The 16,642-nt window shown below is 36.0% G+C and overlaps 1 long non-coding RNA gene across 1 annotated transcript in view; it reads right to left on the bottom strand.

Moving 5' to 3' along the window:
• The window catches only part of LOC139081091 (uncharacterized), a 129,051-nt gene that overhangs the window by 24,168 nt on the left and 88,241 nt on the right, over window positions 1-16,642 (bottom strand). The window contains exon 2 of the long non-coding RNA XR_011536066.1: window positions 7,565-7,620. This is a non-coding gene — a long non-coding RNA (uncharacterized lncRNA). The remainder of the gene's footprint in view (window positions 1-7,564; window positions 7,621-16,642) is intronic.

The raw sequence follows: 16,642 nt of genomic DNA, 5'->3' as shown, positions 1-16,642 counted from the left end.
ATAAATATCTGATTGGCAGGATGTTCTAGAAATAAGAGTTCTCAACTGAGAGGTATTAAATCAACTCTCCCATCAACTATGAGAAGATCATTCCATCACCATGACCCTCAGCTTCTACATCTTTCACCTGAGAATATCGTGCCTGATTAAGTGAGGAAAAAGTGCACAGAGTACAGCAGTAGATGAAATATTGACCTTCTGCCCCAAAATCTGTGTTATGGTCACAAACTTCTCACCCTGTCCAGCTAGTTTCACTCATACATTGCCAAACTGGGGGGTAGTCGATCGCAGAATGTTACTTGTCTTGTCACCTAGCAAAATTGTACATATGCCTCTGACAGTGAGAGCACTCAGAATCTAGACGTTCCTTAACTCTGGCCTTCTGGAATGCGAGCACTCGGTTCTTGAACGTCTGAAGAGTTCAGCTGGGGTAGGGAAGGAAACAGGCTCCCAAATATACCTTTGAATAACTTCCATGGGGACCCAAGATAAAATATTGTTAAGCTTTTAACATGATCTGAGTGATCTTGCCCCTGCCTACTTCTTCAGCCACATATCCACTTACCATGATCTAGCCCTGGTGCTTCTAATTTCTAAAACAAACACAGCTCTTTCTCAGTTTAGAACTTGTGCATGTGCAGAATCTTCTAATTGGAGCTTTCATGATATGATTAACTCCTACTCAGATTTCATGTCTTAGCTTTAAATATCTACCTCAGAGATGGCTTCCCTGACGACCTCCATCCATTTAACTTAAGTCTGGCATGCTTATCTCTTATGATTCTCTGCACGTTCTCTTCATAGGACTTACCACAACCGGTAATCATCCATGTGCTTGCGTGAATAATCATTAAATATCTATCTTCCTTTCTGAACTATAAATTCCATGAAGTCAGAGAGCGTAATTGTTTTATTCACCCAGCATCTACCAGAGGGCTTGGAACAGAATTCGTTTTCAATAATTATTTGCTGAGTTCGTGAATGAATAAATCATATGTCTCTTGAAAACTAGATTCAAAAGCCACTATCTCTTTGTATATAGGGTTCACTTAAAATAAAACCAAAGTCAGAAACATCCTCATTGTGGGATAGGAATGTGATACTAATATAAGCTGGAACCCTCATGGTTCATATTTGAACTAGTCTAGTAGCTAAATAAACTTAGTCCAGTAGACAAAACAAAATGAATCATTTACTTGCATTTTTCAGAAAACATAAGAGGGGTCCAATTCACAATAACTCTTTTCATTCATTAATTTGCCACGATTCATCTCTCACTTCTCAAACCCTTGCTTCAAAACAATCACAAAACCCCAGTCTGCGTGACTCTTCCTTTGTTCTTTTCTTGCTACGCCACTTTTGTGTGTCTCCTAATCTTCTGAATTCTTCATTAAAAAGTCCATAAATCTTTCTTACAAAAACAAGTCTTTCAGAAAAAAGGGAGAGAAAGAGGTTTAGCAGAGAAGACAAGATTTTTCAACAGAAGGAGCTCAAAGGTCGTCCCTGCCATAGAAAATCAAAAGTAAATCAGTAGATAAGAGGCAACATCAAAAATATTACCAAAATCTGACTTCAGGATGGAGGACAGATAACCAAAAATAGGTTGAATTAAATCTTTTCACAAGATGTCCACAATCTGCACAAAAAATAATGGCTGAAAGCTGGTTTGTCACTAGACATCTGCTTTACAGTGCTCACATTTCTCTAATGGCTTTGGTGTCTTATAACTCCGTGTTCATATATAAGACAAGCGGAGTATATACTGTTAATAAGTGTCCATGGAAGACAGTGTGATGCAATGGAAATTGACATGGTTTTTGGAGCCATAAAGACCAGAATCCTAGCTTTGTTACTTATTATCTTTGAAAACTTGTGCAAGAAATTTAACCCTTGTTTCCTCCTTTTTAAAATTGTCATCATGCCACCTACCTCAAGGGTTTCCTTTAAAGATACAAATAATACATGGATATCAGAATAGACTTATAATAGCAAAGAGATTGATTTAGTAATACAAAAAGTGCCACAAAGGAAAGCACAGAACCAGATGGCTTCACTGGTAAATTCTGCCATGGGTTTAAAGAAGAATTAACACCAATCTTTCAGAAAATATTCCAAAAAACATAAAAGCACAAAATACTGCCTGACTCATTCTATAAGACAATATTACTCTGACACTAAAACCAGATAAAAACATCAAATGAAAAAAAACCTACAAACCAATACCTCATATAAATATAGATGCAAACATCCTCAAAAAATATGAACAAACAAAACCCAGCAGTATATAAAAATAATAACACACCATGACCAAGTGAGATTTATCCTGGGAAATCAAAGTTGGTTTAACATTCAAAAACAAATTAATGTAATGCACCATATCAATAAAATAAAAAACACAGAAGACATCCTCATCTCAAGAGATGCAGGAAAAGCATTTGACCGAATCCAATACCTTTTCACGGGAAAAAATACTCAACAAACTGCCAATAGAAAGGAACTTCCTTAACCTGACAAAAGGTGTCTAAGAAAAACCCACACTAACATCCTACTCAATGGTGAAAGACTGAAATTTGTCCCCACTGCGATCAGGACCAAGACAAGGACCACTTCCATTCAACATAATGCTGAAAGTTCTATCTAGTGTAATTAGGCAAGGAATAGGGAAAAAATTTATCCAGATTAAGGAATAAAGAAAGAAAGAAAACTATCCCTTTTTTAGATTGCATGATTGTACATGTAGGAAACTCAAAGAATCAACAAAAAAAACTATCAGATTTAATAAATGAGTTCAGCATATTTCATGATACAAGATCAACATAGTCATATGTTGCATAATGATGTTTCAGTCAACAATCAACCTAATATATGACAGTGATCCAATAAGATTAGTACCATATAGCCTAGGTGTGTAATAGGCTATATCATCTAGATTTGTATAAGTACACTCTGATGTTCACAAAATGACAAAATCACCTAATGATGCTTTTCTCATAATGTATCCCCATTGTTGAGCAATGCATGATTGTATACAAAAATCAGTTTTATTTCTATATACCAGCAAGAAAATCCAAAAATGAAGTTAAGGAAACAATTCCATTTACAATAGCATCAAAAACAATGAAATACTTAGGAATAAATGTAACCAAACTAGCACAAGACTTATATAATGAAAACTACAAAGCATTACTAAAAGAAATTAAAGATCTAGATAAATGGAAAGACATTGTTTTCATGGAGTGGAAGATTTAATATTGTTAAGATGGCAATACTACCCAAATTAGTCTACAGATTTGATGCAATCTCTAGCAAAATTCCAATAGGCAATTTTTGTGGAAATGGACAAGCTGATCTTGAAATTCATATGGAAATACAATTGACTCAGAATAGTCAGAATAATTTTTAAAAAGAGCAAAATTGGAGTTCTCATATTTCCAGATTTCAAAATTTGCTACAAAGCTACAGTAGTTAAAAGAGTGTGGTACTAGTATAAGAATAGATATACAGATCAATGGAATAGAAGTAAGAGTCCAGAAATAAATTGATACATGTGTGGTCAATTAATTTTTCAACAAGGATGCCAAGACACTTCATAATAGGTAAATCCATAGGGATAAATAAGTAAATTAGTGATTGTAAGAGTCTGAAGGGAGGAGGCAATGGAGAATGACTTCTTACAGGTACACAGTTTTCTTTGAGGTGATGAAAATTAGATAGTGGTGGTGGTTGTACAATCTTGTGAATACACCAAGAACCACTGTATTGTACACTTTCAATCATGAAATTTATAGTACATGAATAGTATATTGATAAAAACATCAGGTTCATTTACAAAATGTTAAGTACAATCCACGTAATACAAGGCAAACTCATAGTTCAATATTGGCATTGAAAAAAACACAAATACAACAATCTGATGCAATTAATAGAAATTAAAAAAAAATACATGGACAGTGCCAGACAGCACATGGAACATAGTGAGCATTCTAGCTCTAACGACAATTCTTTTCATTATGTATTGATCCCACATCATAGCAAATACTCTTCAAAGATTTAGACAGAGACTCATCCCAATATCCAATAGGCCAACTGTCATGGGGGGTTCCAATGGATAATTGGAAGTGATGAAGAAATAAACAGAAATGTGAAGGACCACATAAGTTGGAATCATGATTAACTCTGTTTCACCAAGTACGTCAAGTCTAAATTTATGATCACTAATACTATTTCTCTTTTCTTCTATTTTTTTGATGACTGTAAGAATTTATTACTAATTTTTCTTTCTTTCTTTTCTTTTTTATTGGTGAGGAAGACTGGCCCTGAGTTACCATCTGTCACCAATCTTCCTCTTTTTTGCTGGAGAAAGATTGTCGCTGAGCTAACGTCTGTGCCAATCTTCCTCTATTTTGTATGTGGGATGTCCCCTCAGCATGGCTTGATGAGTGGTGCACAGGTCTGCATCCAGGATCTGAGCGTATGAACCCTGGGCCACCAAAGTGGAACACACAAACTTATCCACTATGCCACCAGGTGGCCCCAACTTTTCTTTAAATATTTGGTAAAATTCACCATTAAAGTTATCTGGGCATGGTCTTCTCTTTGTAGGTGGTTTATTGATTAGTAATTCAATCTCATGCTATAGGTCTATTCAGATTGCCTATTTCTTCTTGAGTCACAGTCAATAGTTTTGTGTTTTTCTAAGAATTCTTCATTATATCTAAATGTTCTAACTTGTTGGCATAAAATTTTTCATAGTATTTTCTTAAAATCCTTTTAATTTCTATAAGGTCAGTAGTGATGCCTCCTCTTTCAGCTCTGATTTTGGTAATTTGTTTCTGTTATGGTTAATTTCATGTGTCAATTTGACTAGGTCACAGTGCTCAGATATTTGGTCAAACATTATTTGGGACGTTTCTGAAAAAGAGGTTTTTTTGAATAAGATTAACATTTAAATCAGTGAACTTTGAGTAAAGCAGATTACCCTCCATAATGTGTGTAGGCCTCATCCAATCAGCTGAAGGCCTTAATAGCAAAAAGTCTGATCTCTCTCAAGCAAGGAGTTCGGCCAGCATACTGCCTTTGAATTTGGACAGCAACTCTTCCCTGGCCTCCAGCCTACCAGCCTATCCAGTGGATTTTGGACTTGCATCTCCACAATTATGTGAGCTAATTCCTAAAAACAAATAAATATATATTTTTTCAAATGTTGGTTTTCAAGGAACCGATTTCAAGTATTGGTTTCCCAGGAACCAAATTTTGGTATCATCAATTTTCTCTATTGATTTTCTCTTTTCTCTTTTATTAATTTGTGCTTTAATCTTTATTAGTTTCTTTTTTCTTCTTGCTTTGTGTTTAGTTTGTTCTTCTTTTTCTAATTTCTTAAGGTGTAAGCTTAGGTTAATTAATTTGGGATCTTTCTTCTTTTCTAATGCAGTAATCCCTTGTACCCACAGTTTCATTTTCCACTATTTCAGTTACCCATGGTCAACTACAGTCTGAAAACATTAACTAGAAAATTCCAGAAATAAACAATTTGTAAGTTTAAATTGTGAACCATTCTGAGTACCATGATGAAATGTCATGCCACCACACTCCATCCCACCTGGGACAGGAATCATCCGTTTGTCCAGCAGATCCATGCTGTATATGATACCTGCCCATTAGTCACTTACTAGCTATCTCGATTATCAGTATATAATTACAATTGTTCTATTTTATTATTAGTTATTGTTGTTAATCTCTTACTGTGCCTAATTTATAAATTAAACTTTATTATAGGTAAGTATGTATAGGAAAAAAACATAGTATATATAAGGTTAGGTACTATCCATGGTTTCAGGCAGCCACTGGGGGTCTTGGAACATATACCCCATGGATAAGGGGGAACTATTGTATAAGCATAATAGCTATAAATTTCCCTGTTAGTGCTACTTTAGCTGGACCCCATAGACTCTGATATTTTGTTTTCATTTTTATTCATCTGAAAACATTTTTCTAATTTCTCTTGTGATTTATTCTTTGGCCCATAAGCTATTTAGAATGTTTTATTTATTATCCAATTAATTCTGTGTTTCACAAGTTTCCTTCTGTTGTTGATTTTTAATTTAACTTACTGTTTGGAAAACATAGTTCTCAACATTGTGTATCCCTCTTATTAGAATATTCAGTCTCCTCTGAAGTGTTTGATATCCATTACCAGGTCTGGACTGTGGCAGTGACTAAGAAAGTCTACCCAGAGAAACCTATGCATATCTTCAGAATGTGGCATGTTGGAGTGGTTGCTTATTTCAGATTATGTGATATTCCAAAAACTGAGTAATGTATGCTCAATTAAGTGTTATGTAAGTTAATGAAATTATGATGTGAATAAAACGTAGAAAATCCAATTATATTCTTTTGGATTTAAACAGGTGAAAGAGGGTAAGAAGTTCTGCTCCCTTCTAATGCAATAGCCTCAGAAACCCAAGAGTGTCTTAGAACACAGTTGGGAATCACTAGAGTACAGAATACCCAACATAATGCCTTTTTCCTAAATTCCATAATTCTAAAATTCATCTACTATATGATACAAGTAAATGAGCTTTCATTTAGGTATTCTTATCCATGGTAAATTAGCATTTGTTAAGTGTATACTGTATAATGCAGTGTAGTAATCTCTTTTATTATATTTTATTCTACTTAATCCTATAAACCCAATTATTCAGTTACCATTATCATTGTCTTATGAATGAGGAAAATGAGGCTCAAATTTGTCCAAAGGAAGTGAACTCCAGCTTCCTGTGAAATGAAGGTAATATGACCTACTTCCGAGGAAGAACTAAAGACAGCAACAGCAGATGTTGTCCATAATTTAACACTATAGCTTACAGAAAGAAAACAAGTGTCAAAATCATGTATAAAGTCAATGCAAAAACTTAAGTATGCAGACCTAGATTCTTGCTTTTGCGGATCACTAATACACTCATTTCTGTGTTAATATATTTTTGAACCAGGGTAGAACAAAGACATTGTAAAAGTATATTATGAGATGTAATCAGTCTTGTTATGGTCTTGGGGTGAAACAATACTAGAGAAGGCAAGATAAACCAGTAAAGGAGGAGCTATTGGCTAAGTGAGGTGTTACAAGCTTTCTGAGATTGTAGGCTGCTTAAGTGGATATACTATTAAATATTTTCATCTCATTTTCTTGCCAGGATCCTATAAGAAGGCAAAAAAAGAGGGGGAGGGGTCTCAGTACTCAGAGAGTACTGCCAAGCATAGAGATTTGCATATATTAGAAACACACTTATCGTTTGTTCCCATCACTCAGTTTCCATCTTAGGCTATGGAGTTAGATGCATAATGAAGCATGAAAAAAGTCATTGTAGATTTCTGAATTGAAGAATACATTATCTCATCAGTTGGAAAAGGAGTGGAAAATAACCAGAACACACTCACGAAAGCACTAGTGAGGGAACAACAAGGATTTAAAAATATCTTGGAACTGACTATTGATTAGGCAGGGTAAACCTGAATCTGAAATCGAATAAGGGCCAAGAACCATCGAAAAGGTCGGAAATGGACTTACCTATTATATGCTAGGAGACATCTGTCCTCTGTGTATCTCATCATTTAGTATGATAACTGAAACATAATAAGTTTTCAATATATGATGTCAGGCACTGTTATAGGTGCTTTAAATTTTTCATCTAATTTACTTTTCACGACATCCCTATCATATATGTACTATCATAACCACTTTACAGATAAGGAAACTGAAGTGCAGAAAAGACTCTTGGTCATGTAGCTAGTTAGCAGTAGGGCCAGGATTTGATCATAAATATGATTGACCAGAAACGCTTTTTCAACTAAACAATTCTACCTCCCAGAGTTTTTCTGTCCCTATAAAAGCTTAATAAAACAACAACAAAATAAGTAACTCTGACACATTAACCAACTCCACTTCTCAAAAGTAATACAATGTAACAATATAGCATTAACTTAATGAGAGTCATGTGTCTAAACTGAAAATTTGTTAAAGGTTAGCTCATAGAAAATTATTATGAATAGAAATATATTCATTTAGATACATTTTTTGCTCAAGCATAACTTAAGTTTCGTCAATATATAAATTCTCTTATTGGAAATACAACTGGAGCTGAAATGATGGTATTTTCAAACTTCCATTCAGCAAAACTAAAAATTTAATATTGGTATATAAGAATTTAAAAATAACTTCTCATATATTGCATACCAAAGCTTTCTGAAAAGTTTTGCCTTTATTTTGGGGAATGTTTTTTGGCTATCCATCATAAAAACTATTCTCATTTATCACCATAAACACAGTTTTATACAACCAAAATCTGTATGCAAGTTTTGTGCTCAAAAGAACAAACTTTTCAGCTTCAGTTTAATTTACCTCTTTATTTGTGTTTAAATCAAATTATAAGTACATTTATAAAATGCCCTTGGCACTAAGTGTGGAATTGGAGAAAATCATTTTCAAGATCTCCTACAAATCATCACTTTACATTATTCATAGCTAAACTAAACTAAGTATGAAAAAGCACCTCAAACTACCTTTTCTATATTACTTAAAATGTTGATGCAGAGAGCTGGTAGTGGAAATATCAATGAAGAAAATATTGCATCAGTAAACATATACTATGGCCTAGAATGGGTGGAAATGCTAGCACTTTAAAAAAATATTCAATTATACTAGGAAGACATTCCCTAAACTTTCCTGGAAGGTTGATGCTTGGCGATGCTGGCATTGGTTTATATTACTTGTAAATAAATTTCTCATTAATGCAAATACAATTCAAGTATTTAAAATTAGAAAGTAAATAATGCAAAGAAATTATCTGAAAGAATATTGATAAATAATTTTTGGTATATTCATAAAATTGAATACTATGCAGCAGTAAAAATGAATGAACTACAGTTGCATGTATACACATGACTGAATTTCGAAAACATAATTTCGGTTGGAAAAAAGCCAGAATAATACATATGGTATGACTCAATATATACAATGTTCAAAATCAGGGACAACTAAACAATATATTGTTGCAAGGTACTAACATTGTACAAGCCAGAGAGAAGAGCAAGGGAATGAGTACTACAAAGTGATAATGACTAGATAAATGGGTGTGATTGGGGAGAGTGCATAAAGGGCTTGTAATATATTGGTAATGTATTTCTTATGCCTTCTCAAGATTTTTGTTTGTTTATATTGTACTTATAAGTTATATATACTCTCTTCTATTTATGTTTAAAATTCACAACAACAAAAAGCTCCTGGGGGGACTCCTTGTATGTGGGCAACACTTATTAATCATTGGGATTTGTGTTTGACTGATTGGGCAGGAAGGATGCTGGGGTCTTATAAATGATATTCAAGTTTTTGCTCTTGAGCCATTCAATCTTTTGAGAGAACTTCTAAGTTTTCTTCCAGAGTTATTTGCTTGTTTAAGAAGTATTCTGTGCATGGAGTGAGATGGGATTGAAGGAAGCTTCTTTTTCCCTATATTTTCAATAATTATCCTGCATTTATTCCAATATCATCTTTTTGCTTTACGTTGTTATCTGGCTTCTGGGTTCTAGGACTCTCAGATATTTTTCAGGGAAGATGAGCTTTTTCTTTGGCTCAGTGTTGCCACAATTGGACAGTATGTATGCAATACATTTATCCAAGTATGAAAGAATGCAAAAAGTATGTGGCCAGCCACTAATGAAGAAGTATTTGGACTGTCTGAATTGGCTGATGGCAAGTCACTCCTGTGTGCAGAGCTGAAAAATGTACTCTGGCCTAGCAGCTTACACATCCCAGGTTGATGGTGTGACCGCTTGTGGAGTGGCAGACTACATGCAGGTGCAGTGAATTCATACATCAGACTGAGATCACCTCTCCAACCATATCCTTCTAATCACACAGCCTTTAAAAATTTTCGTATGTATAAAGCTGAAACTTGTGTAATTTTTGTCACTCTAACCACGTAGTGAACTAGACACTTGCCATCACTCATCTACATGATAAAGCCTATTCATGGATAAAATGCTACATTTCTCTATGCCTCTACAAGTGCAGGTGCAATAAATTTCATGAACATGGATTTACTTTTAAAATTATAAATGAAAGAGAAGAGGCAATAATTTAATAAACTCCACAATGTGTGTGTTAAGCCAATCTGGCTTTTACAAGTGAAGTCAGAATGACTTTTGTTGCCACCTAGAGCAGTATCAATCAAAAGGAAAATTTAAGACTTTTAGTCTAATAAATTTAGAACACTTCATTATATGGCTACCATCCTAGAATAAAAGAAGTGTTTCAGAGATGTTTATGAAGTCTAAGAGTGTAAATTGAGGGGTTTCATTTCCAGATTTGTCAATGATTCATGGTGTGAACTGGAAGAAGTCACTTTCATGGGAGTAATTTAAGTTTTTATTTATATTTCCAGGGCATGATACCCAGAAAGGAGAACCTAGATGTGGAATACATTAAACACAAAAAGAATCTCAAAGGCCATGAGTAACAGGGAATGTATTTCCTCCTTGCAAAAAGATGATACAACTGCCAATCTTACTTCTGACATTTACATCACGAGTGCATCCCCACCAGGGGTACAGGTTTACTGTTTTCAGCTTTGGATTGTTGTTTTTAAAATATATAAAAGTTAGAGTGCTACAGGGAGTTTGGGAAAGTGAGAACAAAATTTCCATTATCCCATAAAATGACCCAATTATTATTACCATTTCTCTATCCTTCACTAGTTTTAATTACTATAAATAGTTTATAAAGCTCTGCTTGTATGCACAATATTATGTCATGCCCTATTCACTTATAACAAATATTTCAAGTTTCTTATCTTCATAATTACAATTTATAATTTTAATGGCTGCATAATCTTCAATCAAGTTACTGTACCATACATGAACCTTTCCTCTATATATGGACATTTATGTGATTACCCATTTTGAGATCACTGTGTTTCTGTTGAAATAGCAGACCAAGAAGTGAAACACAACTACAGTATACAGTACTAAGCAATAAATATATTCATACAATTTCAAGTTTCTGCTTAATACCTAATTTTCACACTAGGCACATTTAGGTTTGTTATCAGCCAAAAAAAAAAAAAAACAACAACGTCTACTTTATTCAATAGTTTTCAACCATCTTAAACATAAGGTTCAGCACCTTTCATACCAAATTCCAAATATAAGGACCTTGAAGTGCCAGCAAATGTGCTGATAGCAGTTCCTTTCCTCAAAGAGATCACATCCCCCTTTGGAAAGTCAGAAAGGAGATTGAAAAGGAATGGCACTATCTCAAAAGTCAGGAAAGGAGCATCAAGAAGAGAATGTTCATCAGTGACAAAAGCTCCAGAGAGGTCACATAAGAGGAAAACTAATCAGTGAACAGATATTTAATGAATGCTTACTATGTGCTAGACATAGTTTAGGGGCTAAGTATATTGTAGTGAACAAGGCTAAGTCCCTTGCTTCAAGGAACTTGTGTTGTAATGGAGGCAAAAAGAAAATAAATATGTAAACACAAATATAAAAATGATTTAAGGCACTATGAAGAAAAGAAATTAAGGATGGCTTGAGATTTAGATCAGGTGTTCCAGAAAGGTCTCTCTAAGAAGATGTAATTTATTTTGAGACTTGAAAGATCTCAAATGAAACTGGATTTGAGAAGAATTTGGAAGATGGTGGTATAGGAGGATCCTAAAGTCGCCTCCTCCCATAGACACAACAAACCTACAACTACCTGTGGAATAATTTCCTCTGAAAGAGATCTGGAAACTGGATAAAAAACCTCAACAAGGGACAACACAGACAGGGGTGGAAAAGGCAAAGAAACAGTCCTGCTTGTAGCCACCCCTGACGCAGGAAGGGTTAATAATCACTGGAAAAGGCTTTCCAACAAACTGTGACCCAGAGGTGAGAAGGCCGGTCAGCCAATGACAGGTAAGACCTCTGGGGGAGGCAACCTAAGACAGGCGCGGTCACTTGGGGGCACAGATGGAGACATGATATCGATATCGGGAGCAGGAGGGGCCGTTGCCTAGGAGACCTTTCCTGCTCTGAGATCAAAATATACGAACACAGCAATGACATGATAATATCAAAACAGAGGCCGAGGGAGGGCTCCTTGAGAAATCACTAAGAATTCTTGGCATTCACTAATTACTTCATCCAGAACACCTGTGTATGTTTAACAAATGTAAGCTATGTACATGTTGAAACACTGGTTATCATAAACTCAGAGTGGCTATCAGCCCTCTCATCTATCTTGATGTGTACATTGGATTGCGACACTGATACTGCTGAGGAAAAAACCACACCGTAGTTAGAGTCTTCATGGTCAGGAGTGATCTCAATGTATTTAGTTATCCTCAGAGGAGCAGGGGTTTTGAGCTCCACATTAGGTATCCCAGCCCTTAGATCCAGCACAAAAGAGACAAGATCCCATAATACCTGTCTTTATTGACTTTGAAAAGCAACAGGGAATATGCGCAGGAAAACTATAATTGTCAGGAAGAGAAAACCCTGTTCTTAAAAGACCCATGCACAAACTCACTAGACCCCAAAACCAGCACAAAAATGCTAGATAGAAAAGTGCACAGTCCATTGGTAAAAGAGACTCACTTACTAAGCTTAATTATTCCAGAGAGACAAGGCAGCTCAGCCTGCTCCAGGGACTGAGACACTGGAGGCAGCCATCATTGTGACTTAGTTCAGTCATGCTAATACAAAGGTTGTTGGCAGGCACCATTGGAATCCTCCCTCTAGCCTGATAGTGCAGGAGTCTGCCTCACCCACTATAAAATCCAAGGCAATTGAGTGCAGCCAGGCAGCAGGCAGCCCACCCCAGGGACCAGCACCACTCACCAGTATGCCCACGGCAGCCATGTGGACTTGTGGTGGCCTTGTGGGCCTGTGGTGGCCTTGTGGGCCTGTGGCAGACTTGTGCTGCTGGCCATCACAAACAGCCACACAGGGGATCTACCTTGCTTTCCAATGCAAGAAATAGTTGTGTGCTTCCATGCCTGAGGCCTATCCTACACATCAGGCAGTTCTTGCCAGAGACCTACTCCATCCAACAGATAGCTGACAATATCCACACATGCTACACAGACAGCCTCACCTGAAGCCTGCTGCATGCCACCCCACCCGCCAGGCACTGCAGGGAGCTACACCAGAGCCCTGAAGCATTTGAGTGCTCCAAGGCCTAGCAACCAGCTACACTGGGGGCCTGACTCACTTACCAGCAGAACTACAGTAGCTGTGTGTTACTGAACTTATAGCAAGCTGTGCTGGGGGCTTGCCTTACCCAAGAAAGCATCCATAGCAGGCACACTCAGCCAAGCTGCAAAGCCAGCCAACCTGGGCCTAGCCTAGCCTACCTGTGTGACCTCATCAATAGCAACCCCACCACAACAGGAGGGAACATGCAGCCCACACAGGGGACACCCCTGCAGCATATGGCACAGGTCATGAGAGGGGAGCAAGCTTCTGATCCCCACAAGGCAATTCTTACATAAGGCCACATTTCCAAGTTTGGGAGACATAGCCAATCTACTTAATACATAGAAACAAACACAGAGAAGTAGGCAAAAGTAGGAGACAAAGGAATATGTTCCAAATAAGGGGACAGGACAAATCCTCAGAAAAAGAACTAAAAGAAACAGAGATAAACAATGTACCAGATAAAGAGTATAAATTAATAATCAGAAGGATGCTACTGATCTCAGGAGAAGAAAAGATGAACACAGTGAGAACTTTTAAAAAGAATTAGAAAATATAAAAAAGAGTCAATTAGATCAGAAGAATACTATAATGGAAGTGAAAAATTCACTAGAGGGAATCAACGGCAGAGTAGATAACATAGAAAAATGGATCAGCAAGCTGTAAGAAAGAGTAAAGGAAATCAACCAAGCTGAACATAAAAAATAATTAAAAAGAATGAGGACAGTCTAAGGGACATCTGAAATAATATCAAGCATACTAACATCTGCATTATAGGTGCCCAAAAATGTGAAGAGAGTCACAAAGGAGAAGAGAATTTATTTGAAGAAATAATAGCTGAAAATTACTTTAACCTGGGAAAGGAAACAGACATCCATGTATAGGAAGAAGAGAGAGTACCAATCAAGATGAACTCAAAGAGGCACACACCACACCAAGACATATTATAATTAAGATGTCAAGAATTAAAGATAAAGATGGAATCTTAGAAGCTGCAAGAGAAAAGCAACAAGTTACATACAAAGGAAACCCCCTAAGTTTCCTTCTCAGTCATAAGTTAACTTCTTAGCAGAAACCTTACAGGCTAGAAGTGAGTGGCATGATATATTCAAAGTGCTGAAAGGAAAATAAAAAACCTACAGCCAAGAATACACTACTCAGCAAGGTTATCACTCAGAATGGAAGGAGAGATAAAGCACTTTCCAAATAAGCAAAAACGAAAGGAGTTCAACACCACTAAACTGGCCTTATTAGAAACATTAAAGGGAGTTATTTGAGTGCAAAAGAAAAGAACAAAAACAGGAATAAGAAAATTAATGGAGAAAAAATATCACTGGTATAGGCAAATATACAGGTAAGGTAGTGGATCAACAACCTATAAAGCTAGTATTAATGTCAAAAGAAAAAAGTACTAAACTCAGCTACATCTATGAAAAGAATATAAGGGTTACCTACAAATAAAACAGGTAAAATATGATATCAAAGATATAAAACATGGTGGGGAGAGTAAAAGTGTAGGGCTTTTAGTAAGAGGTCAAACTTAAGAGAAAATAAACTTAACATAGGTTGCTATTTACATAGGTTATTATATATGAACCTCATAATAATCACAAACCAGAAACATATAACAGATACATAAAAAATAAAGACAAATGAAGACAAACATAATACTAAAGATAGCCATCAAATTACAAGGGAAAAGAACAAGAGAAGAAGAAAGGAACAGAAAGAAAAACTACAAAAACATCCAGAAAAAAAGCCCAAATGGCAATAAGTACATACTTATCAATAGTTACTTTAAATGCAAATAGAGGGGCCAGCCCAGTGGTGCAGCAGTTTAGTGGGCACGTTCTGTTTCAGTGGCCCAGAGTTCACCGGTTCGGATCCCAGGTGTGGATGTGGCACCACTTGGTGGGCCATGATATAGTGAACGTCCCGTGCATGGGGTGGAGGAGGATAGGTATGGATGTTGGCTCGGGGCCGGTCTTCCTCAGCACAGGGAGCAGGATTGGTGGCAGATGTTAGCTCAGGGCTAATCTTCCTCAAAAAAATGCAAATAGATTAAATGCTCAAATCAAAAGACATAGGGTAGCTGAATGGATCAAAACACAAGACCCATATATATGCTGCATACAAGAGATACATTTCAGACCCAAAGACACTCACAAACTGAAAGTGAAGGGATGCAAAAAGATAGCCCATGCAAATGGCAATGAAAAGAAAGCAGCGATAGCAATAGCTACGTCAGAAAAAATAGACTTTAAAACACAAATTGTAACAAGAGACAAAGAAGGGCATTACATAATAATATAGGGAACAATCCAACAAGAGGATAAAACACTTGTGAATATCTATGCACTCAACATAGGAGCACCTAAATACATACAGCAAATATTAGCAGAAAAAAAGAAGTAATTAACATTAACACAGTAATAGTAGGAGATGTTAACACTCCACTTACATCAATGGATACATATCCAGACAGAAGATGAATAAGGAAACATTGGCCTTAAATGACACATTACACCAGATGGACTTATTAGCTATATACAAAACATTCCATCCCAAAGCTGCAGAATACACATTCTTTTCAAATGCACATGGAACATTCTCCAGGATAGATCGCATATTAGGCCATGAAGCAAGTCTCAATAAATTTAAGAAGATTGAAATAATATCAAGCATCTTTTCCGACCATAGCAGTATGGAACTGGAAATCAAGTACAAGAAGAAAACTGGAAAAGCCACACACATGTGGAGACTAAACAAAATGCTACTGAACAACTATTGGGTAAATGGAGAAATCAAAAACTACCTGGAGAAAAATGAAAATGGAAATATGACAAACCAGAATTTATGGCATACAGCAAAAGCAGTACTAAGAGGGAAGTTTATAGTAATACAGGCCTACCTAAAGAAACAAAAATCTCAAATATACAATCCAAGAATACACATAAAGGAACTAGAAAAAAGAAGAACAAACGAGGACCCAAATCAGTAGAAGGAAGGAAATAATAAAAATCAGAGACAACATAAATGAAATAGAGAGAAAGAAGACAACAGAAAACATCAATGAAACTAAGAGATGGTTATTTGAGAAGATACACAAAATTGACAAACCTTTAGCTAGGCTCACCAAGAAAAAATGAGAGAAGGTCAAATAAATAAAATCAGAAAAGAAAGAGGAGAAATTACAACAGACATCGCTAAAAAAGAAAAAAATCACAAAGAGAACACTATGAAAAGCTATACACCAACAAATTGGATAATCTAGAAGAAATGGATAAATTCTTACAACAATACAACCTTCCAAAACTGAATCAAAAATAAATAGAGAACCTGAATAGGCTGATCACTGGCAAGGAGACTGAAACAGAAATCAAAAACCTCCAAAAAAACAAAAGTCCAG

This window comes from Equus przewalskii, chromosome X, assembly GCF_037783145.1.
Source record: "Equus przewalskii isolate Varuska chromosome X, EquPr2, whole genome shotgun sequence".
NCBI lineage: Eukaryota > Metazoa > Chordata > Mammalia > Perissodactyla > Equidae > Equus > Equus przewalskii.
Note: the sequence above shows the minus strand (reverse complement) of the source record. Positions and strands in the feature narration are given on the sequence as shown.